This window comes from Taeniopygia guttata, chromosome 5 (assembly GCF_048771995.1).
Source record: "Taeniopygia guttata chromosome 5, bTaeGut7.mat, whole genome shotgun sequence".
Classification (NCBI taxonomy): Eukaryota; Metazoa; Chordata; class Aves; order Passeriformes; family Estrildidae; genus Taeniopygia; species Taeniopygia guttata.
Genome location: NC_133030.1, coordinates 33,411,825 through 33,438,627, shown reverse-complemented (window position 1 = coordinate 33,438,627; position 26,803 = coordinate 33,411,825). Strand labels below are relative to the sequence as shown.

General features: G+C 37.9%; 1 long non-coding RNA gene across 1 annotated transcript in view; it reads left to right on the top strand.

Annotated features, from left to right (window-relative positions):
* The window catches only part of LOC115495528 (uncharacterized), a 108,673-nt gene extending 86,780 nt beyond the window's left edge, over nucleotides 1-21,893 (top strand). The window contains exon 4 of the long non-coding RNA XR_012056360.1: nucleotides 19,532-21,893. This is a non-coding gene — a long non-coding RNA (uncharacterized lncRNA). The remainder of the gene's footprint in view (nucleotides 1-19,531) is intronic.
* Nucleotides 21,894-26,803: the final 4,910 nt, after the last annotated feature.

Here is a 26,803-nt window from a genome sequence, read left to right as displayed (position 1 = left end):
TTAGTAAATACAAAAGATAATTTAGATATCATTTTATGACACATCCTCACTTAACCTTTGATTGCATATAATTTATCTGGCATGAATTTCAGTGTGGTGGAAGGACCTGTATTGAGAATTTTAGTCCCAGTCAGCCATGTATAACAGGACACCATGCCTGTGAAAGGATTATTGTCATAAATGTGCTTCAACTACATTTAAAAAAATTAAATTGTACAGCTGATTTTTTGCAGTCTCTGATATATGTGATATTACATATGTATCTGTATTAGCAACTTAAAATTTTGCTAAGGAAATTTCTACAACTGGAAATGAATTAAAATACTAGCAACAAAAATAGTATCTGGATCTATGGGGAACAGAACTGTAACACTCTGAGTCTTAGAGGAGTTAGAGACTGTTTCTCAGAATCTGAGTATGCAAGATCTGTACTTGGGTACATGCTCAGAAATGTGACTAAATTTCCTTTTAATGGTTTTAAACATTTCTATTGTCAAGATTTAACTTATGGTAAAGATGATGCTACTTAAATAAGATCCATAGCCTCATGTAGTGAACAAAACTTGTCATAATTCACTGATAGTAACTGAAGACGTGAAGTATTGAGTGGTACAAAAATGAAACATTTCCTAAGACATGAGATCTGATCTAGATATGAGGATGTAAAGTCATTTCTGTAAAGTAAGCGTCATTTCTGAGGTTGTCTTGAAACATATTAACCTCTGGAAAAGAGTAGTGCTCCCACCTGAGTTGGACAGATGTTCTCCTCCCCTTCTGAGTTCCTCAACTTCTACCCTGATCTGGCTAATTTGCTTGCCTTACTAATAAAATTGCATATCTAGTTTAAAATCCTGTTTTGACTTCACATTCCTGCATTCAAATAAGTTATTGAAGATTCCTTTAGTAATTTATTTATTTTCAAAAGTTGGATGTGCAATAGATATTGGATTTGGAAAACTGCTATTCTTTTGAAGTGTTAAGGCACTCTGAGGAGAGTTGGTAGATGCTATCTGTCTGTACATGGTGCATTGCAGAAGGTTGGAGCAGTGTGTAGGAACAGCAGCTCACAAGGGCTGCAAAGTGCGCAGGGCCTACAGTAAAGGGAGGGAAAACTTGAATTGCTCTGGTACTTTGGATGGGTAAAGCAAATTTTCAGCTCTGTTTCAGCAAAGTTTTAAAACTAGTTCTTGACTTAAAGTATGTGAATGCCTTGATGAAATGGGGAAGATTATGGCTGAGAGAGAAATTCAGAACAGATTCAAGTGCTTTGTCAGACTGGTGCTTTGAGGTAGGCTATTCTAATGGAGCTCCAGAATGTGCAAATTGAATGATTTTCCACTTTCAATTTGCTAAGATTTCTACCATAAATGAAGAACTTTAGATGCTGAAAACCACTAAATAGCATAACTACTTTTGAAAATGTACCCAAAATTTCCAAGGGGAAAAAAAACCTCATAACTCTGAGAAAAAAATTAAGCTCAGAAATCTTGAGCTTACAGCCAAATAAAAAATGTTGACTGCTTCAGTGGTTGTAAATACTTTATGTAAAACTAACTTCTAAATACATATTTACCTTTGATAGGATTTGTAAAATGCTTTTATTTTGTATTTGCAATATGTCTTCTATTCTTGATTTTTGTCCCTAAAGTTTTTAAAAAGTGTTGTTGGAAAAAGTATATGAGCTTGAAGAATTATCTGGGTAATCAATTGATACTAATTTACATTTAATAACATCCTGTTCCTGGAAGTACATTTCCTGTAATAAAAGGGCACCTCTCTTTGGGTTTATATGCACCAATTTGATACAACCTTCCTCTGGTGTGAATAGTAACTACAGAAAATGCACATTCTTGGGTCTGTTTGTATGCACTTTAGTTTGGAACAGTCATCCCCATTAATTTTGGTTTGGGTTTTTTTTAGTCATTACAGTAGGCAGAATAATTTCTAAATCAAAATCCTATATATCAATTTTTTTACCATAAAAGCTTTATTTTAAAGCTTGCTCTCATAACTTCTTCTATTAACATGGGTATTTTTGGACTCAAATTGCAAAAGTGTCTGATCTTTTCTGTGTGTATCGATCACCTCTTGCTCCATTACTCCCATTCCTCTTATTAATAAGACAAAATAACAACTTGAAAGTCGGCTTCCATCTCTCTCATCACTGGATTCATCAGCTAAAATTTAAGAGATGCCTAGGAAAAAGAAAAAAATCTTTCTTCAGTTAATTAAGGATACACTTTCTGTAATTAATACAAATTATCATTGAATTTAAACAACTTTTACGAAAGGAAACAAGGAAAATTTCTTGGCTCTGAATATCAGAGTTCTGCCAATGCACTTAAGGAGGTCAAATGACCTGACAACGTGCCTGAACCCTCATATGGTAAAATAATAAAAAGGAGCAAGAATTCCTGTATAGCGTTCCAATTTAACTGTGCTGAGAGGCTTCTCAAAGAGAAATATGGTAGGAGGGAGGAAGTAAAAATGTAAGACAAAAACAATTACATTAAATTATTTTATTTGTGTCTTCCAAAATGAACAGCTGTAATGTGTTACTGCATATTTTCCTCTGTGTATTCTTTCTTGACATAGATAAGTTTCTGACTAATTGAAGGCTAATTAAAAAGATTTTCTGTTGTCTGCTTTTCCTTGCTACAATTTCTTACAGACATGGATATTCTGTGAAGTGATGACACATTATAAAACCTATTGATTAAAAAAAAAAAAAGGCATCCCTATTTTGTTTTGAAAATATCTTGCATAAAGATATCGTTAGCTTTTTTCAGACCTTCACAACAGGCCTCATCTGGTGAAGTCAGTGCAAGTCTTTCCACTGACATCAATGGGCAGTGGATCAGGGCTCATTTATGTCCTACTTCTAGCTGTGTTTTCTCCATTCTTTTATTCTACAGCACTTTCATGCTGAGATTTGCAAGAAGATACAGGTAATTCTTGCATTTCTTTGTAATTCTACACAAGTGGCAAATACTGTGTTTATAAGCGTCTTTTCATTCAGTGAGTTTTCCCAGTTACTTAACTATCCCATAGAAAGAACAAACAGAAGAGACTGTATTTGTAATGAGAGGCTATAGATCAACAGGATAACTGTAGGAATAGTTCTGGCTAAAGACCACCAAATCCCAGAAACATCTAATATAAAAGCTGCTGTAGGACTTCAAGGTTTCACTTCTGCACACTCTTTTGTGCAGAAAGCTGCTGCTGTGCTTTCAAGGCACACCCTATCCACCACATTTGACTTAATATTAACCCTAATAGGCACTATTTTATTTGGCTTTTGCCAAACTTTATAAAAAAGAGGCTTTCCTAGAGATTTTTGATACACAGTAAAGCACACTTACCTCAGTGTGAGTGCTCTGCCCTTTTCATAAAAGCAATATGGCCTGTAGCTGGCCAAAGCTACTCAACCTAATTATCTATTCTGGCATAATTTTGGTTTTAATGAAGGAAGAGCCTACTGACTGCCAATTTCTGCAGTGGAAGACGTTCATGTTTTTCCTTTGGAGGGTAACTCTGGAGTAGGGGGAAAGAAAGCATGAAGAGCTAGAGCAAGATACAAGAGAGCTGCAGCATCTGGGGCAGATTAGCCTAACACCTCTTTCCGTTTTTGCAAAAATGTTGATAATTCAGTTATCAGAAGAGCCTCAGGAATGACAGAAGGAGGAACTGAGATGGACTTGCTGCTTCTGTCACAACAGTGATGGGAGAGTGGTAAACAAAGGTCAATATGGTCTTCCAGGTCTTCCAGTCTTCCTGTAAAAAACAGAATCTTTTTTCACACTTAAATGTTCCTGTGTATCGCATTTTGATTGCCTCTAAAAAAAGAACAAAATACCTCCCCTCATCAATTCCCCATCAGAATAAAGTAATGAAATGCCCAGCTGCAGATACAGCAAAATTCATTCCAGTTCTGCTCAGTTATTGTCTGTCTCATCTTTAGCAGATGGCTGGACGATGATGTCTGCAGTAATAAAAATATTAAAAACAAAAACTGCCAGCTGAATTGGAAAACTGACTAATTTCTATTTTTACAATGTGGTACATGAAGCCATTACTTCTCAGGCCAGTAATGGCCATATTCAACAACAGCCATGTGAGAACATTTAGTGGAGAGAAGAAGCAGTACTGGATTTCTCCATCCCTTGACTTCTGGGAAGAAATGGCACCCCTCCCATCACATATAAAGTGTGTGTGTGTATATATATATATATATATATATATATATATATATATATATATGTGTGTGTGTGTGTGTGTGTGTGTGTGTGTTTACATATATATTCACACACACTTCTTCCATATGATATTAAGAAGGAGTGTCAGCTGTAACATACTGGTAGCAGTGAGACAGATTGTCTCCTGGTGAGACAGAATATCTCAGAGGTTTGTAAGAACTGTTTACACAAAGCCACATAAATTGTGTGGCCCACACTGTACATCGCCTCCATGCTAACAGTGAGGGTGATATCTTTGGAGCAGTCAGTAACATGGAGATGCTTTTGAAAGAGTATGGCCTTCCTTTGTATTCCAGGTTCTCCCCTTGCTCCCTAGTATGTACTAGCTTTTTCAGATGTGGGAACACAGTAACACAACATAGCATAACATAACATAACATAACATAACATAACATAACATAACATAACATAACATAATTAATATCATATAAAGCAAAATTGCTCAGGTAGACTTTTTTTTCTTATATAGGTTCTATGTTCTGAATTATACAAAGATAGAGGCTAAACTAGTCATGTACTGAGAAGTGACAGAAAGTGATGAGAAAATGATGCTGTCAGAATATTTGCTGGATAATAGTCCTTATTATCTTTGTACTGGATAGATCTCTAAATGACAGAAGATCACATGGCACTAATTCATGCACTCATGAACAATATTTCACTCCTGGAGAGTGAGGTTTTATCACTCTATCATTGAGATGCATTGTTGCATTGGGAACTTCTGTGTATTTTTAATCTACTCAAAACATAGGCTTTTGAAAGGAGAGGTGATTTTCAGAGCTCTGGCTTAATAGCCCATTGTTTGAAATACAGTACAGGATTCTGATTTTGAGGAATTACTATACATCCTTCTTGAACTCATACTCCACAGAGGTATCTTGATTATTGGAGATAATCCTGTGTTCAATATCCTGACATTTAAAGCATCCAAACCGTTTAGCAGTTGTTACATATGTTCTAGCAGTAATAGTCTCAGTTGAATGTCTGTCCTGAGATTATGTTGCAATTTGAGTGTTTTCTTTTTTAACTAGAGAAATTCACTGGCCTACAAAAACAACAGTTTTGTTTTCTTTGTGGAAAGCACATAAAGAACATCCCACATCTCAGATCTTATTTTTAATTAGCACAACATACATTATTAAATAGAACAGCCTCTTCATTTGTTTAATCTTTCAATTACAAATTGTGTTTAACAAAGGGGTATGAAGAAATGTGAAATATTGTTCTGTTGTATTGAGTTTTGCTCTTAAAATTTGTAGTGCATTAATTAATGATAGGTAATTTCAGCTTCTATGGCCAGGAAATTAATTAGTGTATTGTTCGGATGACAGAAGATGAACAAATCAATTTTCAAACATTTTATTACTTACATTTGGGGAAACAAAAACAACCTTTCCTGAGTGTCTGGGATAAAACAGAATTTTTATTTGTTCTTTTTTTAGCTAGGACTGTGCACACCTTATTTATTTGTTTATGTTCAGACCTACCTACTGAATAAGATTTGCTCTCCCCTTTCCATCCACTGTAACCTGACAACATATCATTTAGGAAACGTATTCTCCAATTTAGTGTTCCCACTGAAACTACTCAGGCTCATTCACTTCCCTCTCCTCCTCCCCCTGCCAGTGGCTGGAGAGGAGAATTGGAGGCACAAAATTTAAAGAGCACAGGTTGAAATAAAAACAATTTACTGGAAATGACAATGAAATAAGAAAAAGAGCAGTAACAACTCCTATGACAGCAGACCCCAACATCCTGATTTAGAAGTGAACCCTTCCTTATTCCTGAAAAATGATGTGAGGTTCTATAGAATAATCCAGGTCCTGGCCATACCTTTCCTGGCAACTGCAAAAAATTAACCCTGTCCTGGACAGAACCAGGACACAACTACAGTGACAGGTTTACCTTTCAGTGGAAAAGAGGGATGCAGCAAAACTTTAAAAACCAGTAATTCTTTTTCTTATTCATCCATTTTAAAAACAAATGCAGAATACTACTGGCCAGGTTTATAACAGTGTGAGAGAAAAACGCATCTGTGCAAAATTATTTCAGAACTGCCAATGTAAAGACTGAGAGAAAAGAAATTACTCTTAATCTTGGTTTTATGTGTTCCAGGTGATGCTTGCCATTTCATATTCTCTACAAGACTATAAAATACCTTTCTGTGAGGTTTTTTTCTGTTGAGGATTATGAAATTCCTTTAGAGAGCAAAAGATTGTAGTTCGACTTGTCCTTTATCAACAGAATAATGAACTTTTAAAATATGATACTCCCTGCCTTCTGCACTTCCTCACTAAAGGTTTTGCTGAGCTAGACATGAAATCCACACATTTAACAGCCATTAATTTCTCCAGTCTCCTGTTTATCTCACTTAAGCTTGAGACAGTAGGCAGGCAGTTCCACACCTTAGTGATGTGTTCAGGCAAGACATATCTGCCACTGCTTGCTTTAGATTTTGCCATCCATTAGGTTTCATTCATGATCTATACTTCCTATATTTGGAGAGATGATGACCGATCATCTCTCTTTTAATTTTTAATTTTTTTTTTCTACTCATAATTTTATAAATTTTTGTCATATTTTTGCCCAGCTGAGTCCTTTCCAGGCACAAGAGCCCCAGGTACTTGATGGCTTCATGTATGGCAGCTGCTGCACATCCTGTTGATACTGCTGCCCCTTCCCATACCTCCCCCACTGTGCTGGATCCATTTTGGAGACAAGGGACTCACCTGCACATAGGATTCATGATGCAGCATGGGTCTACACTGGGACAGAGCTCTGTGCTTCTCTTTCTCTGTTGTTTTTCCTTACCTAATAATTCCTATATTTTCATTCGCTACTTCAACTGCTACTGATCAGTAAGCTGATGTTTTCCTAGTTTTTACACCAGTTATAGATTCCAGACTTTTCCTGTGTTGATGGTGGTCATGTTAGAAAATTCTGACTTGGAATTTTTCCTCCTCATTTGTGAAGAACTGCTTACTCCTGGCTATTTTTGAATCTGCCACATACTAGTTTCTTTGATATTCTCCATTTCTCATATTGGAGAAATCTGAAGAATGAGTAGACCACAAAAGTATGTTCAATGTATTAAATTATCCTTTTATTCTATTATCTTGTTTAATAAACAAGTCAAGCCAACGCATTCCACTATGATCTGATGGTCAAACTGTGGGTAATTTTTAAGAAAACTTTTAGGATACTTTTTAAATAGTCAGTTTAATGACATTTTTATGCAACTCATAAAAGTGGCAGGAAATAATATTGGAAGGAGTAATTTTCATGTTTCTTAATAGAATCCCTCAAAGAAGTATAGGACAGAGTTCATGGTGTTATGTTATCCTAAATTAACGGCTTTGAGGCAAGAAAATTTGCTTGTAAGCTTTGAAGGACATATGGGACTCTGTGAGAGACTACTGAGAAAGAGCATTCTCAAATACACAACTGAGCCTGGCACAGAGTCATTCTAAACATCTGTTTGGACAAACATTCACATCTCTAGCTTGCAAAATTAATAAAAATATTTTATTCATTATTTTATCTTCATTTTATTTTTGTGAAGCTGAAATATTAGAAATTATTCAGGTAAGCTTCTATTTTGCATGCTTCTACTGCAACCTAAAAGCCCACTATATTTTGTAAAATGAATCTTAATCCTTGATACCACATTTTAATTTTTAATTTCTTATGTATAATTCCATCATTAATTGTAACATATTGTATTCATTAGCTATAGTCATTTCCCACAAAAGAAAATAACTAAACTGACAGACTCTATTGCATTTAGGATGGAGTTTGCAGTAACTCACACACAATGCACAACCTCTTTCCTCCTGACATCAAGTAGCAAGGAGACCTGCTGGGCTGGCGCATACTTCCTATACAGCCTCTGAGGGGAGCCATTATCCAGCGGTTGTGATCAATGCCAGGAAACCATATATGTCTGCAATCCTTGCAGGACTACATGGGCCTGATTCTTCTCCTGTTTAACTGATATGAATCAAAAATAGGCTGCAGCCACATCACCTTCACAGTATGTTGCGATAAAACAGACATAAAATGCGACCAAAAACTTTTGCAGTCCAATCTGTTGTTTTCAGTATGGTAAATAAATGAGAAAAAGTCAAAGGAAACTGCATAGAAAAAGTAACTTTCAGTTTTTCTTCATTTCAATATCTGGTTGGTTATGTATAGTTTGTAAAGTTCATTCAGGATAAAATATATTCTTAGCTACTCCAAAGTTTGAGCAAATATAACTAAACAGATACAGAACATTAAACTTAACTTCAACACTTGTTTTAATGGCACTCCACACCCTTATCTGAAGCTGATATCATATTCTGAAGTTTGAAATTTCATTTTCAATTGAAATCCTGAATGACAAGCTTAATTTTTTAGTTTAAACTTTCATTTGGAAAGGTGGAGGAGAGATGCAGAAGAAGGCAGAGAGATGAAACAATTCAACTAACAAATGGGTAAATGGTATATAATCTTTATTGCTATGTTATTACTGGTGTTCACAAAGAAAACATCCCATGTCTTCATACACCTTGCATTACTTTTTAGACTAGTGGAGTTTGGTTTGCAAATACTTTTAAGTGCTGAATTGTCATGATGTACTCTTAAAAATATAACTTGTTTACTGAGGAGTCCAAAACCAATACTACTGAGATTGCCTTCTTAATTAGTCCTCTAAGAAATACTTTCTGAAGAACTCTGTCAGGAATAGGCAAATTATGTAGTTAAAGATGGCATTATATGTGAGAGATTAGTGAAAGCTTTTCCTTTACTTTCAACTGTTCCCTTTACCATTGAAACTATTTAATGGGATATTTACTATAAATGCAGACTAAAAGTGTTTCATTGATTGCAGTGAAGGCTAGAGTGATAGACATAAAAAAGCTTTCCTTAAAAGTGGAAAACTTCATATGTTTTAAATATGGCAGTGTTTTTCGTTATATTATCTTCTAAACCTCTATATTTATTAATATATTTTATTTTATACTTCCAAATGACTGAAAAGTCAACTTTTAAGAAACTTTAGGGTATATGCTTTTCAAATTACTCTAAAAGAAGCCATAGTAAGTTGTTTCATCTTGGCAGTGTAGATCCTGCTGACTCAGCCAGGCTCAACAATAGTGTGACAATGCCACGAAGGGCTTGCTGAGATCTATAGGATAAGGACAGACACCTTAACAGAGTAGTTGGTGTGGTTAGTAGCTATTTTCTTTTTTTTTTTTATCAGAGATTTTTTTTTTTAATTAATGAGGGATTGTGAATAGATCAAAGGCAATTATGTAATTTCACATCCCCTTATTTCAGATGTGCACAGCAGACCTGGAGCAGACTAGGGGTTATATGTCTTTCCTTCTATTTTGAAACTGTTAACAATATTGAAAATTGTGGGTTTTGTGAGGAACGGATGCACTTATGTTTTGGAATTTGGACTCAGACCACTACTAGATCATTTCACACAGACTTACAAAAAACTAGAAACCCCAAAACCCAATCATATGATAACTTCTGGCTGAACTCCTGCCCAACTTGAACTAATGTCAAATATTGCTTTAGCTAAACTAAATCTCACTTGGTCCTGACTTTCAAATAAAACAGTTGTTATTTTTGTTTCGTTTTTTTTCCCTATTAAATGAACAAATCTGCTTGGGATGTCCTTAAATGTCCGTGCACTGATTCACCCCAAAGTAACAGTAGATGACTAAGACAAATGATCTGAGTTACTGATTTCATGGCTGGAGAAAGTGAGTAAGAAGTGCACTCTGTCCCCTGGCTGTCATACACTACTTTACCATATCTCCATTAACACCCCAGTGAATGTGTTGATTGCTGCTCTGGATTCTCTGTTTAATAGATTGCATGAAACTCTCACTGGAAAAAAAATTATTAGTTTGGCTTATCTGTTTTCATCTTGGCACAATAATGCATTTTTCCTAATCAGCTGATTTGAAGCGAAATGAGGGGACAAGTTTCATTTGAAGTGCACTGAAGTATCTCCTGCCTACAACTATACAGCTCTTTGCTGACAGCTCCTACACTGAAAATTTGGGCAAGGTTTGCATGGCCCAGTACCAAAATAACATATTACAGTAGGGGTTTTTTGAGTGCTTGAAAGGCATGGCAATGACCTAAGACTAGCATTTCGTCCAAGCCTAAAGATCTGTTCCAATGTATTCCAGTCAATCCTTACCTTGGGATTTAGGACTAAAGGCAGGGATTCAAAATCTGCTTTTATTGATAAACATTGTGTGGGAGACCTGCAGAGTTTAGAGCAGAATAACTTTCAAGTCTGTAGGGATAAACACACCATGTGCTTCTGAAAGAATCATGATGGTTTTCTCAGGAAACTGTTTATATACTCACAAATCCAGGAGTTTCTTCAAAGCCACCTTGCCATGAGACATAACAGGGGGAGAAGCTAAATATAAAAAGATCTAAAAATGTAACTTGCAGTAAAATAGATATAGGTGAGCTTTAAATTCAAGCTGCAACATATCAGCATTTTCCAAATTTGAAGAGGAAGACACTGTGCTTCAGATTGCAAAGAATGTTTGGATCAATTATGAAGATTTTATGGTAATTCCAAGTCACATGCCTGTAAATTGCCTAACAAAGCTTTTATTATTCCCCTTCTGGTTTGTTTTCTTCATGGCATGAAAATTGTAGTTGAGATGCTTTATAACTTCTTAAATGTTGAGATAGAATAACAGAATGATTTGGCCTCCAATTCACACAGACAGGTGGTATAGATTTATTTGGTTCCTATTGAAGTGCTTCCAGCAGCTGCTGAAATGGAAAGCAAATACATGAAGCTTGAGATGGAGGAATAGCTTAAGCCATGATTTGTAAACAAAAAAATTTATTTATTTTCCTTTTTAACTCAAAAATCATTCTTGCCTATTTCTAAAAATTGTTATACATATGCATAAAAGATATGTATCTGCTGATTCAGCTCATAAATTGCAAACACCCAACACATAAAACAAAAAGAGGTAGTAATTTCTTATAGTGTTATCTAAAAAGGTACAATAGTACTATTTTTAAGAGAGAAAATGGATAGGGTCAAAATCTATAACCAGCTAAACAAGATGAGCAAGCCAAATATTTTCTATCAAATTGAGCTTCACCTACTGGCATATTTAAAGACAGGTAAACAAAGATATCTCTATTAAACTAACTTACTAAAAGTGTTACAGTTTCATAGGTATTGTTTCCTCCTCCCTCTAATTCATTCTGTTCCTTTATTGTCATTCTCTTTTACTTGGTCATTAAAAACAAAGGGCAGGAAATAAAAATAGTAGGACAAAAAAAGGGGTCAAAGGAAGAAACGTAAGAAGAAGAAAATGCAATAACTGTAAAATCAAAGCCTGAAAATTATTTGATTAAAAAAAGTAAAGTAAACATTAAGATTTTGATTTTTTTCTTGAAACATACTTACCATTTTTCACCCAGTCCTGCTGCCAACTTTCTGACTGTGTAATACAAACAGCTTTTCAGCTACTCCTACAATGGTGCATTCAGAAAAAGATGCATGTGCTAGTGGCACCTGCACAGCCACTCATTTATGGCAGTCAAGGAGCAAGTGAACATGCCAATCAGATAATATATGCAGGTTGGATAACTATATATCTAGCTATCTGCCTGTGTGTGGTACCATAGCTAAAGTCAAGGCAGGAGGGTGACATGGAGGCTGATGTGTTCTCCAGGGTACATCCATTTTCTCCATAGCAGGAAATTGGTTTTGCAATGGTACTGTGTAATTGACACTGCCAGTATAGTATAAAATAAATTGCTAGCTTCCTTAGCTTTAGTTTCAGATTCAAAAGAAGAAAAATTAATCTGAAGCAGCAGGCTTCTCATCATCATATCTATTTAATTATTTTTCTTGTAATATAAATATATGCAAATATATTTATATATAATTTGCTTGCATTAAAAGGATAAGATGTGTGTATATATGTGTAAATATATCTATATGTGTGTATGGTGAGTATATTTCTTCGATGCAAGTAGATGACTACAACAAGAATGTTAATCTCTGAAACTGAAAATATTAAGGCCTAGGGGATATTGACTAGACATTCTAGTGGAGCTGTGAAATAACTCTTCTAGTATTTCTAATGAAGACCATCTGCAAAAAGCTTTGGGTTTTTGTTCCAAAAAAACATTCAAATTGTTTTTAATCCAGCTGAACTTTTCAGGGATTAGCTATTATGTTCTCATTACTCCTTTCACTGACAAATAACTTTCAGGAGCAATTCCATCATCAAACCAGTTCACCAAGCAGAATATTTTGTTTCATAAATTGGAAAAACAAAACCAAAGGAAAAACCCAAGCACCAAAACTTCCAAAGAAATCAAAAAACCAAAAAATCAAAGACAAACTTTAACCTCTCTATAAACTGAGCTTAAAATTGTTTTATTTTATACAATGTGCAGTTCTAACTAATAATAATAATTTTCACTGGGTAGGATATCTAGAATATTCTGGATACTGTACCATTTTTTTTTAACACTAAGCTGAAAAAACTGGGAGAGCCAAAAACATATTTGTGGTGTTTCTGATTGATTCATTATTGCCTTTTAGGAATTTACTTAATTTTTTAAATTTTCTGCAGAGGAAATGTAAGCAAAATTAGCAAATGAGTGTATGATGCATATGGAAAAAAGAACAGAAAATATGTAGGTATTTCTGTTCTGACCTTAAGGAAATTTAGATTACAATGTGACTAAAGGATTTTCTGGGTTCTCCATAACTGTATTCTTTCCAGGAGATTATATTCTTTTATTGATTCACAGGAAGCAGAGGAAAGGTGACATTGCACTAGAATGCATATGCAAGCAAAGATAATCAACTGATGGTACATTTCTCTTTTTGCCATGCAACTAACCTCCCATGTTCTCAGTTCTGCATCACTCTTAGAGAAAATACAGAAATATATACCCAGAGGTACAATGCTCCTTCATTCCATCTGTGCCCATTTTCAGGCAGGAGGTCTGACCAAGTTGTTATTATAGACCCTTTTGGATTAAGATCCAGAAATTTTAACTGCTAAACCTAAAGTATTATTTATAGTCTTCCAGCAGGTTTCTAATTAATTCAGCATTAAAAAAAAACTACTAAACAATAAAACAAAACAAAAAAGAAAACGAAATAAAACAACTCCCTGCCCCCAGCCTTAGCATCTCTATATGTAGGGAAAAGTTGTTATCTAATGAAAAATGCAATACTTCACTGAAGTCAAAATGAAGTTACAATGATGTATTTGAGATGATGGACTTCTACCAGACTGAACATCAAAACTGGTATTTCTGTTATGCATTACTGCAATCCTCTGGTGAAGTGTTTCTGATAATTATCCCAGTAAGATCCATAGAGAACTGAGAAACACCATGTTTTAATTTACCTTGCAGGTCCATAAGCCGTCTCTGAAGTTATCCAGGGTTGTCTATGCTGCATTCTGCCTAGTGTGCCTTTGAACAGTATCTGCTCTGCACTTCTCTCCTGTCCTTCCCCCTCTCATTCATGCAGCAAGAGATTTCTAGTAACAGCTCTGCCTGACTTGACTGTGTCATTCATGCCTTGCCACTCAGCATTCTCTCTCCCTGGATGCTGGTAGGAACTTGGTCCAGAATCCTGGACATCAGCAATGTTGTGTGGCAGAGTTCTGTGCCATTTCTGCTTGAAATCTGGGAGGAGAGAGCCCTGTAGTGTGCATGCTTGTGTGAGGATATGGGAGCCCAGTTCCTCCACAGTGCACTGTGCTGGGAGACAAAACACAAGTCAAAACCAGACACCTACTTATTGTAAAAATCACACAAGAAATGCTGTGACAGGTGAAGTAAGTGCTCTCCTTGTTTGTGTGCAAAACGCAAAACTCTTAATGCCACTTTCTGCAGACCAGTATTTGCAGGTCCATGGCTGCCTAGAAGCCTCCCACCACATCATATCAAGGAAATGCTCAACACTCATGGGATATTTGTCAACAGAAACCAAACCACGCTTTTCCACAGTAGCTGAGTTATGTGTGACCAAACTGTTTCCCCTGGTTTTGTTAGCCATTTCCCGGCCTGGAAAAAGACATATCTGTGGGAGGGGGTGGGGTCCCCTACATCACAGTATTGTGGATGGATGGCACAGGGAGAGAGAGGAGCCATGGAGCATTGGGAACCTAGCAGGGATGGGCTCTACACAGCAGGAACTGGTAGCAGCTGGTCCTGGCCCAACGCTGTATTTCACTGTGCTGTGCACAGGCTGTCTCACAGTGGCTGTGTAAAATTACTGCTGACAAAATAGCATTGGGTGAAGGTGTGTGTTGCCAGCCATCAATGCAACAGGGTGGTTGGGGCCTGCTGTTCTGGGTTTTGTATGTGACTGTTTGCTAGGCAGATTAGGTCATCGACAACCTAGAACTTGATATTTCAGTGGCAGTGATGGAGCAGAGTCTTCTCTAAGGGAGAGAATTCAGTGAAAAGCAAGAAGTGAGGAGGAATATATCACTTCTTTAACACAAAGAGCATGTCTGCTACTGCTCTGGAGCTTTCCACTGTTTTTATAGGTTACAGGAAACTCCAGTTCCTTCAGGACTCTACACAGATGCAGGACTAATGTGGGAGCTCATGCTATAGCAGGAAGGATACAGGTTGTGCCCACCATAGATGAGGTGTGCATGTGCTGAGGCATTTTGGAACATTTTTGAGAGTGTAGAAAATTATTGCATACAGTAGTACAGGCTCTGTCTCCTGTCTTATTTGATATACATTGGCAGACCAGGAAAATTCCTGGGGATCATCCACACTAGTGAGCATACAGAAAAAGAGGTTTCCTCCCTGGGATTTCAGCTAGGGCACGATACTGTGTGCAGAAAGAACCGGACACTATGTGCATTGTCAGAGAATTTGGCCTCAGGGGAGCTAACAGGGGTGCTGTGACAGGATACTGCAGACACAATGACTTATATTTCCAATCAGGATTAATAATTGTTCAGGCCATCAAACATAAATAGGTGGTGTTTAGACAAATGAATTTTATATCAAGCTTTTGGTCATATGTATTCACGCACTGCCACATCAATTGAAAGCGGGATGAGAGCCATCAAAGCAGCAATAGGTTATGGGCAATCTGACCTGATGGGTCCTGGGAAAAGTGTAAGTTTCAGTGCTGAGTACACAAATCAGCTATGCTAAGCCTGCATGGGAAAAGGACAGCCAGAATATATTGCTCATCAGTATGGCATGAGACTAGTCAGTCTGAAGTTTATGCATGCACACAGTGGGCACATGCATACTCTTCTGCATTTGGGGGTTGATTTGTTTACTGATGTTCTTACAGCTGTGTTAGGAACACCATGCCTCAAAGTGTCTGAATCTGTTACTGTCACTGAAACAATGATAACCAGGTACAGAACTCTTTATCTGGAAGAGATGGATGCCATAGGGGCAGAAATCACCTATCTACAATCCATCAAATAAGGCAGAGGAGACTTCACTGGTTCTGACAACTCTCCTCCCTGGCAAGCTGACTACTCAGTCCAGAGGTCTGATGATTATTTTCCTTTTTCTGCTTCTGAGTCATACAGATTCTTTCCCACTGTTATTAGGTGGAGAGCACGCTGCCTGGGCTGACATGTCACTTGTATAGGTGGCACCTCTTCGTGTGCCACCTCATGTACATACTCATATTGGCTTTGGAAGAACATTTGGCAAAAGCCATCAATTAATATTAATAGAGAGGATTCTCTCTTTAATAGAGAGAATTTGGTGTGAAATGCAGTTATGAGATAAGCTAAAATGTATACAGTAAATGAAAGAAATCTCCATTGCAGCAACATAACTCACAAGTACAAAGCTACCTATGCCTGTGAAGTCATTGTCATAGCAGTACTACAAAAATTGAATGTAAAAATTTGGCTCACACATATATATCTCATCTCCAACTTTTAGAATTCCATGGAATTAAACTCTCAGAACTTCTGTTAAGGAACAAAACTTAGAATTTTAGTTAGTCATGGTTCTAAACCAATTACAGATTATGCTGATGAAATTTTTCAAACTCCTGATTTTTAAAGTAAAAAAACTATGAGCAGCATCAAAAGTGGTTTTTACCTTCTATTTGCTATCTCATTCAGTAAAAAACTTGCCAGAGTTCAGACAAGCTGCCAAGATTGCAAAGGCTAAGCAATTCACAAATGTGGGCACACACCTGTGCCTCTTCAGTCCACACAGGGCATTGGCATCCCATTTGGAGGCAAAATGAGAGGAAATCATTTCTGACTCACTGAGACAGGTGGAGGAACAAAGCAGTGGTTTTGGCTTAATCATGGAATTGACTAGAGGAAAAATTTTATTGCCAAAGGATACATTCTATTTGTGATCAGCTTCACGGTTCTTGGCTAGAAAAAAAGAATATTTCTCCTTGATGTTCTGTTGACTTATCAGTACATGAGTGAAGCCTACTTCTGGTGTTGGCTTACTTAAGAGAGCTATATTTCTAGGCCTCATCCAAATGCTGCTGCAGTCAACCACATAGGAAAAAGAGTTAATAACCACACCAAAATACATAGCATTTGTTATAGACTTGAGTTATGACTCAGACTAATGACTAAGAAAAGTATCCCTACATTTCCATTTGCTCTTTAATTATTAATTTGCATAAGAAACTTTAAAAATATCCCTGTTTCAGCCTCTTGAATAAGAAAGCTTTTGTTTCCTTCAAGATGGATTTTTTTACAAAAGTAAAGTATTTAAAATATTAACAAATTTAGGTGAAAAATTAATGAAGAAAGATCAGCATGGAAATAAGATATGATTAAATTACTGAAATGAAATGCTCCATCTGCGCTCAGCTCACACATTTTTTGGATTTTCAATTGTGGAAATTCTTGAGATTTTTGACTTTCATCCTTACCAAGAAGAAAAAATACAAGCAGCTCAAAACTATCTGCAGTAGGAGAAGGGAGTTTTCTATCCTGTTTCAGTCCCACTTAGTTGCTCTCTGTTGTGAAGTTATTTGTGATGGGTGACTTATTCCTATAATTTATAAAGTCCTTCTAATAGAAGAGATGAGATGAGGCAATGGAAGTTGGTAAGGACTTCCTGGGTATGAAGACCAAAGCAGCTCATAACTTGTGTTCCCCCCTTCCCTTCTGTTCTATTCCTTCCCTAAACTGGCATTATTCCTTGTACTTTTAATAGGGAGAGACAAGCTAAGCACTTTGTAACACATAAGTCTCTGCCACACTCAGAGACCTTAATGAAGTTTAAACTTCCTGCAGACTAGGTTTCAAAACATAAGTGTATTTTTGAATGCAATTAAAAATCTTAATAGGTTTCCCAAAGACAATCCAGAATAAAGAACATTCCTCCTTGGCAACTTGCAAATAATGGAGAAAATTCTAACCACAATGTCTCTGAAGCTATCCCTAGAGTCAAACTGGAATTTTTATTGCTGCACTGCCTTTTTAGTCATGCCACTTTTAAACACTGTTAGTTTTAGAAGTGAAGGATAAATCTATGAGCAAGAGTTTCTGATGCCTTTAGAAGCAGCTTATTCAGCCTGTGTTGTTTATGAACTACAGGTCATTCCATTTCTTTCAAACCTCTGCATTGCTAAAGTTTCCAGGAAGTTGTCAGTACTATGGCACATATTAACAAGTAATGTTATAAACAGCACTAAGGATGGCTATCATTCCCTGCAGGTGGACCTTATCCATGTTCATGTGTGTAGTGGATTGACCTTGGCTGAACACCAGTTGCCTACCAAGTCACTCTATCACTCCTCAACAGGACAAGCAGAGGGAGAAAATAAGATGGAAAAAACCTCATGGATCAAGAAAAAGGCAATTTATTAAAGCAAAAGCAAAAGTTGCCATGCACAAGCAAAGAAGAAAACCAAAATATTTTATAGTCTACTTTCCACCAGCAAGCAATAGCCAGTCACTTCTGAGGAAGTAGTGGTTCATATACATAATGAATGGCCATGCTTCCTCCTTTCTTTTGTATCCAAGCAGATTTAATTTAGTATGGAATATCCCTTTGGTCAGTTTGGGTCAGCTCTCCTGGTTATCCACTCCCAGCCTACTGGGAGTGGATCTTGCCCAGACCTTGCCTACTAGTGTGGGTGCAGAATGTTGGAGAGAGAGTGTTGATGCGGTTCCAGTTGTGGGCATCCTTGCAACCAGCTCAGTACCTCATTATTTCTTTGCCATATAATTGCTAAGATCAGTTATAACCCCTTACATATATATATATATATAGCAGCATTTCAACTGCTACGCCTTAAACTTGGACTTTTCTGCATTATTGAATATACAAAACTGTGATTAGGCATTTGTAAGACTTTCCAGACTCAGAAAGGTGATGTCCCTTTAAAGTCTATGTGCTTATGAGCTGAAAGTTATTTAAAATGTAGCTATCTCTTCTGAAGAACAGATATAGAAATATGGGAAAAAAATCTTTAGTTGGTTAGCACCATTAAATCTGCAGGCACTCTCATTTCTGGCTAGGAATAGGAGTAACAACAACAACCCTCTCTTTCCTGGTCCTCATAAATCTGAATCCTATGTCCTGCAAGTAAACAGGTTATAAATAAAAGACGCATAAATATATTAGTTCTCTACACAGAATGTTTTGCTCCCATATGAGAATCAGTAATAGCCATCAAAGCACAAATAACATGATTTCACCCTTATGCCAAGCAGTGCCCTTACAGGTTATCAGATGCTAAACATGGTAGTTAAGATCTATCAAAGGAAGTCAAAGGGAAAAAAAACAGTGAGTTCTGCTTTAGGACCTGCTGATCTGTAAGAACATTTTAAATTATACCTAGAAGAGATTAGTTCCATGTGCAAGCTCACATGTATGTAATTCCTAGAAGTTTACATGGACAAGCACTCCCCAGTAGATACCAAGAGTCAAAGTACTTGTAAGAAAGTCTTAGATGACTAAACTCCAAAATTACATATGCTTACTATTATCCCCTGAGTTCAGATGATAAAATATTAAAAGGCAAAACCAATCAAGTCCCTCTCTGACCAAGGCTATCACTTTGGTGTGGTTTTGGAGGATTTTAAATGCTGTGTCTTCATGTGTACATGTATATTTTCATATGTGGCATATATGCACATACTGATGTGTGTGTGTAAAACGTGTATCTGCTACATATATTTGAAGTATCTATTTTGCATACAGTTTGTGGTTGGCTTTTTTTGCTTGTTTTTAAACCCCTTACAAGTTTTGACATTCTCTATTTTTGCTTTCAGGAGTCCAAGGATGAGTACTGAAAGATGCATGCAGAGTACAAAATTCATTTCTGGGAAGGAATAAAAGAAGAAAAACAACATTACAAAAGCAAACTTCTTCCATGACTTGTCCCTCTGTCTCCCACCAAGAGTTCCTGGCAAACACAACACACACATTTGTTGTAGGGCTATGTCAGGCATATCACAGTCTTCAGATCAGGACCTGTGCATACACATAGCCATGCACACAGTCAGAGTTTCAGTAGATACTGTGATTACAATTATGACAAGAGCTGACTTGGATGCAGAGCATGTCAGAACTTTGATGGGCCAGGCTGTGGCTTGGAGAGCTGTGTTTTGGTATGCAGAGTGTGGTTTTGCAGGGCTTTCGGAAGTGAAGAGGTGACTGCTTTGTGACTGGCTCAGAGCAACAGGGAAGAGCTACTCCCTCCCTTTCCCTCTTTGCAGATACTGAAGAAAGTTATTCCACATACCCTGCCATAAAGACTGCCCATGAGGACAGTCTGAAGAAGCAGATAGAAACTAGGGTATTCACTTTGGTTTTTTAAGTATGGGTATATGCCTTGTATTGTAATTTGTTTCCTCAATGAGATTTCTATTAGACATTCATGTCTCATTTGTTTTTGTTCTGAAAGCATTAGCTTAAACCTCTAAAATTTTCATTAATTTCCTTTGACCTTACAACTATCCATTATATTGGTTTTGCTGTATTCTTTCTTTGTTAGCTAGTTAGTAAGCCTCTTTCTTTGAGGCTTACTAACAAATTATCCTCAGGCTGATTTCATACAGAGCACCTCCCACCTTTCTCACCAAACATTAATATGTGTAGGTCTATTTTTGTATTCCTGACCTCTATGAAGCAAACCCATGGCCAGTTTGTAGGAACAGTCACCATGTTTCTTAGTGAATTGTTGCTTAAGGGGATAAATTTGGTGTCCTGGCAGTAGGGTTAAGTATGGTTTGGCAAATATATTTAGACTTTGATGCTATGAGTTGTCTTTTCCAAACAAGAGTTTCTGGGTGGTATTTTGAAGCTGTGTAGCCTGCTGCTGTTTTCCTGGATATGATAACACTGCAACATGCCTGTTGTGTTAGAGACCATGCTGTATTAATACTGCACATTTAATGATCTCTTCTTCTGACCTTTTTTCCCCAGAAGTAGAAATGACAACAAATGAGCTCACGCTTCAAGGAGTTGTGTACCTCAAGGTACCTTGGGGCACAGCCAGGGCCTAGAGAGGAGCAAACCCTCTCACAGTGGGAGCTGCCAGAGGAGAATATCTCACCCTCAGCCTCTCTCACAGATGACCCTTGGCCTTCCAGCTGGTTGGCTGGTGACAACCCGAAAACGCCACTTCCACTCTTTTGGCACAGGGCTTAGGTGTGAAGCTCCTGCTCACTACGAGAACTTTCCTGCATTTCTGGCAGGGGCCATGGAGGGGACACTGGCTCCCTCAGCCCAGTGCCTCCAGCACATCACTCACAGCCCTGTGGTTGATCACTGCCACCCAAAGATTTTGGTCCAGCTCGGCACATCATGGGCTGGAAGGGAGTGAAGGGGAAATGCAGGGAGCCCCAGGGCTGTCCCTACACCCACAGGAGCAAAGCAGGGCCTGCCCCAGAGCCCTGGCTGCTTCTGGGCCTCTAGGACACCTGGCCTCCCTGCCAACAGCCCTTGAAGGCATGACATGGGTCCTCATGTGGTCAGCAAGGAGCAGGGTCTGGGGGCCCAAAATGCAAATGTTCCTATTGACTGATTCCATGCTGACGTGCTGAAATGATGGAGATGACGTGCTGATGGTGGAGATGACTCCTTCTTGGCAGTGCCTCACTGTCAAGGCTCACTGTGCTTGCCCTTGTAGCTTCGGGAAACCTTCTCCTCACCTTTCCAATTATGCTTCCGCTTGCAGTACAAAAAATCTCACTCACCTAGTCCTCAGGTACTGAAACAACTTTGCCTTTTTTCTTTAAGTTCTGCCAGATTCAATTTTGTATTCTGTCTTCCAGACAGAGGTGAAACAACATTACTCTCCAGAGTAGGTCTTCACATATTTTGGTCTATCTAATGTCTGCCAAAAAATGACTACACATGGTCCTTCACTGCGGTGAGGCAGCAACATCTCACATAGAGGAGGCTGAGGTTGCAATAATGTATGCTGGCTTGATACAGGGACTCAAACTTCAGCAGTTAAGAACAGCAGATTTTTATCTTCAGAAATGTACATTCAAAGGAAACTGCTTTGCACAGCAGCTGCAGCCAGGAGTCTCAAAGGCAGAGAGAGGGGAGATAAGGTATTATACAAGAAATCTGAGGATTTCTTGTATAATAATAATAATAATAATGGCAGGTCCAAATGTTAAAAAAAAATAAAAAAGAAAGAAAGAAAAAAAGTCTGTCTTTTTCAACCCAAATCTTCAGGTTCAGCTTTAAAAGCATTCCATCAGAGAAATTCAGCATTTTACTGCAAGACAAGATTTTGCATAGAAATCTATGATGAAAAAAAAAAAGAAGTTTAGAAATATGAATGTTAAGAAGCCTCTAGTCAGTTCAAATATTCAAAGTAGTCAGTTCAGGGATGAAATAATGCAGGGCATTTTATGATTTTAGCCTATGAATTGTGAGATGCATCTTCACATATTAGCGTATTCATGATCTGTATTTTCAAAGCCTAGATGTTCTCTCTTTCTGGCAAAGTTTGAGCCCACATCTTGAGTAATATTGTCTTGTGAGTTTAATTTTCATATTGTATTCTTAAATGCACATACATTTCTGGATGGAGAAGTAGGGAAAACAATAAATTTCAATGCAAAATTTATTACAATTCTAGCATAAAATACCTAGTCATGCCAGAAACTTATATATTCAAGTTACTCTGGGGAAGTAATTTTCTCTGTTTCTGCTGCTGGTGCTCATGAGAAGATCTACAAAGTTCATGTCTTACTATCCAAAAGACTGCTGGCAGACATTTTTTTTTACATGAAACAGGCAGTCTGTAATTAAACACTTGTAGATGGCTGAACTCACGAGTTATGAATGCTCTGGGACATATAAAGATTCTCTACAGCAAGAATTGATTCCATCATTTGGGTCAACAAAGCAAATGAATTCTAAGCACAATTTAATGAAGTCTGCAAGACAACATAGCTATACTTCTCTCACATTTAAATGCTCTTATGAGAACACTGCACTTATACAATGTCTTTTAAAAGGTGGGGAAATGAGCAAGAAAGGGAAGGTTGACCAGCTGCTGACTTTTTGATTGTGATTTTGTCTTGTGAACCATAGATACTTTGCAGTAACAGATGAAAGTCACAGGGAATTTTTACACTGTTTGGCTGAGAAGAGTCAAGATTTCTGTGGGTTCTGTGCCATGATAATTGAGCTAGGTTGCTTTGGGATCTTCACATTGTGAGGATCTATCAGTGCTGGTCCAGGATATAGATCCTGATCAGTTCTTTGCATATTTAGCAGAGGTGCAAGTCTCCTATCCTGTTTCTAGTTTCTGAGCAGTTTTCCATTAGCTCAGAATCTAATGAGAAATATCTCTGTATATGTGAAATATCTGTGTTACTGTATAGGTGTAAATATACATATAATGCCCTTGCCACTCCCTACAAAGGGGGAATGACTCCAGTTCCTGTGTGACCAGACTTAAAATGGTTTGAGAAACGTGGAATATTTGGGTTGGATTAAAAAAAAAATATTTTTTGACATTTCTGAACTGATTTTTTCCTAAACATATTGGTCTCTGAAAATGCCAATTTGGGATGAAAATAGTTTGGAAAATATCAGCCTTTTTCCCTAGGAAGGAAATTTCATCTGTCAACTCACTGTATCATCCAAAACAAGTCAAGGGCAGAAATAAGCAGAAAACACATGTCCTAAATAGGTACCTTTCTGTCTATTGCTGAGCCCAAGGAGTTTAGCTCAAATGGGAACCATTTGGCATGGCTGCTTGCCTTTTTTTTAATGGCCTAATTTTGCAGCAGTAGCCATGACTATCATAACAATGAAAACAAAGGAAAACATGGAATTGGACTCAGACTTAGCAAATTCTGTCTGCCTGTTAGGGGAAAGTCCAACCAAAACCTTCACTTCCAAACACACGCTAAATTTTCAGAAGTTTTGCCTAGGGATTCATAGCTTCTAGCTTAATTTCATCTCTGGTAACAATAATTGTATCTGATCTGTTTATGAAAAACAAACTGCAGGCTTCCATATTTTTCTAGCAGATTTATATTCTACATCACCTTGGAGTTATTCAATTACAAAGGAAGAGAAAGAAAGTGTCTTTAAGCCAAATTCTTTGTCCTCATAATTTTGGCAGCAGCAGGGGCTTCTAAATTAGCTTTTGTAGTTAATCCCAACAGGTCATGCTGCTCCGGTTTCTGACTTCCTCTCACTTTGTATGACCACTGACAGTTGTTCATTCAGGAGGAAACCTGCTTTATCCTTTTAACCTACTGGAAGACGGCTCTGCTAAGTGCCTCCCTCCTATTTCTAATGCCAAGGCCTACACAGTGCCCTTCATCAGTTTCACTGTCAGCAGCTCCTGTCAGTAGTTGCAGCAGAGGACTTCTTCCTCAGACATATATAGATACTTACAGTTTTTGTTTATTAATTCTCTAAATAGTAGCCAGAGAAATAAAAATGTATGACTCACAATCCTGCCTGATCTTTCCTTAAGGAAACACTTTTTCTGCCTATCAATTAAAAAAATATTATGAAAGAATACACAAAACAGAGTAGGCATGATACAACCATTTATGGGTCTTGAGAGTAAATATGTTAATATTGGCTTGCCTGCTTAATAAAGGCCCAGGCTTTGATCCTTCCTTCCTTCCTTCCTTCCTTCCTTCCTTCCTTCCTTCCTTCCTTCCTTCCTTCCTTCCTTCCTTCCTTCCTTCCTTCCTTCCTTCCTTCCTTCCTTCCTTCCTTCCTTCCTTCCTTCCTTCCTTCCTTCCTTCCTTCCTTCCTTCCTTCCTTCCTTCCTTCCTTCCTTCCTTCCTTCCTTCCTTCCTTCCTTCCTTCCTTCCTTCCTTCCTTCCTTCCTTCCTTCCTTCCTTCCTTCCTTCCTTCCTTCCTTCCTTCCTTCCTTCCTTCCTTCCTTCCTTCCTTCCTTCCTTCCTTCCTTCCTTCCTTCCTTCCTTCCTTCCTTCCTTCCTTCCTTCCTTCCTTCCTTCCTTCCTTCCTTCCTTCCTTCCTTCCTTCCTTCCTTCCTTCCTTCCTTCCTTCCTTCCTTCCTTCCTTCCTTCCTTCCTTCCTTCCTTCCTTCCTTCCTTCCTTCCTTCCTTCCTTCCTTCCTTCCTTCCTTCCTTCCTTCCTTCCTTCCTTCCTTCCTTCCTTCCTTCCTTCCTTCCTTCCTTCCTTCCTTCCTTCCTTCCTTCCTTCCTTCCTTCCTTCCTCCCTTCCTTCCTTCCTTCCTCCCTTCCTCCCTTCCTCCCTTCCTCCCTTCCTCCCTTCCTCCCTTCCTCCCTTCCTCCCTTCCTCCCTCCCTCCCTCCCTCCCTCCCTCCCTCCCTCCCTCCCTCCCTCCCTCCCTCCCTCCCTCCCTCCCTCCCTCCTTTCCCCTCCCTTCCCCTTCCCCATTTGGGCCTCTTCTCTCACTTGAAATATAAGCATTTTTTAAGAAGTCTTTCTTGTTTATGGTAGGCTTAGCATTTGAACGGAGAAATACTTTAGGCACAAAATTATTGATAACAATCATTATTTTCTTAAAAAAAAAAAAAAAAGGTTCTTTTTTGGCAGTAACATCTGTGAGAAATAGGATCCTCGCAAACATTTGGGAAAAACTCTACTGGCAGCTCCACACATCACATTATTTTTTCCCTTTAAAACTAATAACTAAATATGAAGATGCAGAAACCAAAAGATTGAGCTGCAAACCTTACTCATGTTCTCACCATGCTGGAAGTGAGGGGCACAGCACTGCCAAAGTAGTGAAAAGCTGGGGGCACTCTGAGGGCCCCAGCACAGCGCCCTACTGCCAGCCAGGGAGCACAGATGTGTGCAACAGCTGGCACTGCGAGGCTGTTACTATCTGCAGAAAGCTGAAGGAAGTGGTTTATTGCACATGGGAAGAGTGATGCTGTAGATGATACATCTCAGTCAGATTTGAGACTGTTCATAATTCAGAGTAAAATGAAGGATAATATACAACATTGAGCTGAATGTACTGAGTTCTTTAAAGAATGTTTCTGGACACAGTGCTTGATATTAGTTTCTTGCACTCTGTGCATGAAATATTTACTTTTTGAAGCTTGAAACCAGTGAACTGTGCACGAGGGAGAGAGATGACTGACACAGCCACAACATATCCTTTTCCCTCTCAACTGTCTTCCTTCCAGTATAAAAAGCATACAAAAAACCCTAAAAGGAACTGGAAGAGCTTGCAGTGCCAGGAATTTTTCTTTTAGTTAATTTTCTTTGCAGAATTTGAAGGAAAAAATGGAAGTAATTTTTGTGGAGGAAAGGCAAGATCTTTTCATCTCCTCTGAGAACTAAAGAAAAATTGAGCTTTAACTTCTAGATTGGAAATATCTCTTATGTGAGTGATCTGATAAAATTTTAAGGGACAAATTTGAGCTGTGATGGATGACTTGTGGTCGTGACTTTTCAGCAGAGAGGAGGAAAGGACATTTATCATTTCAGACTCATGGAAAAACCTCATAAAATAAGGACTAAAGTGGTAAACATGAACATTAAATGACTCAGGTTATTTCAAATGCAATGCAAAGCCTAAAAATATGACCAGTGACAACCAGGCAGAAAAACCTCTAAATTTAAGTAGTCATGAGAAGCTGGACTGTTATAAATGGCTTTAGGAACCTGTGGGGGGAAAGTACATTAGAATTTTGAACCCAAGTCCTAAATAAATACTTGATACACTCACTGGGTTACATATTTCTGGTGCTATTTTTATAAATCTCCTTCTCAGAAGAATCTGTTCTGGACAGGATGTCTGACCTCCTGCATAACTCAGGCCATACAGTTTCAGCCAGCCATTTCTGCATTAAGCCCCAAAAACCTGCAGTTGAATCAGAGCCTGTCTTTCACAACCTCTTGCACAGAAGACTCTGCCTGATGGTTAAAAATGTGGCGAGTTGTTTTTGATGTTAAGAACTTCTGCCCTTTTTCTGAGTTGAACCTTGCTTCAGTTGGCCTTTATATTCCTTGGAATACTAAATTTAAGAGCTCTTAGGTCTCAATTAGTTATTAGGGATGACTGGTACTCCACATTCCATTAATTGAATGTAAATGCCAGTGAGGGTA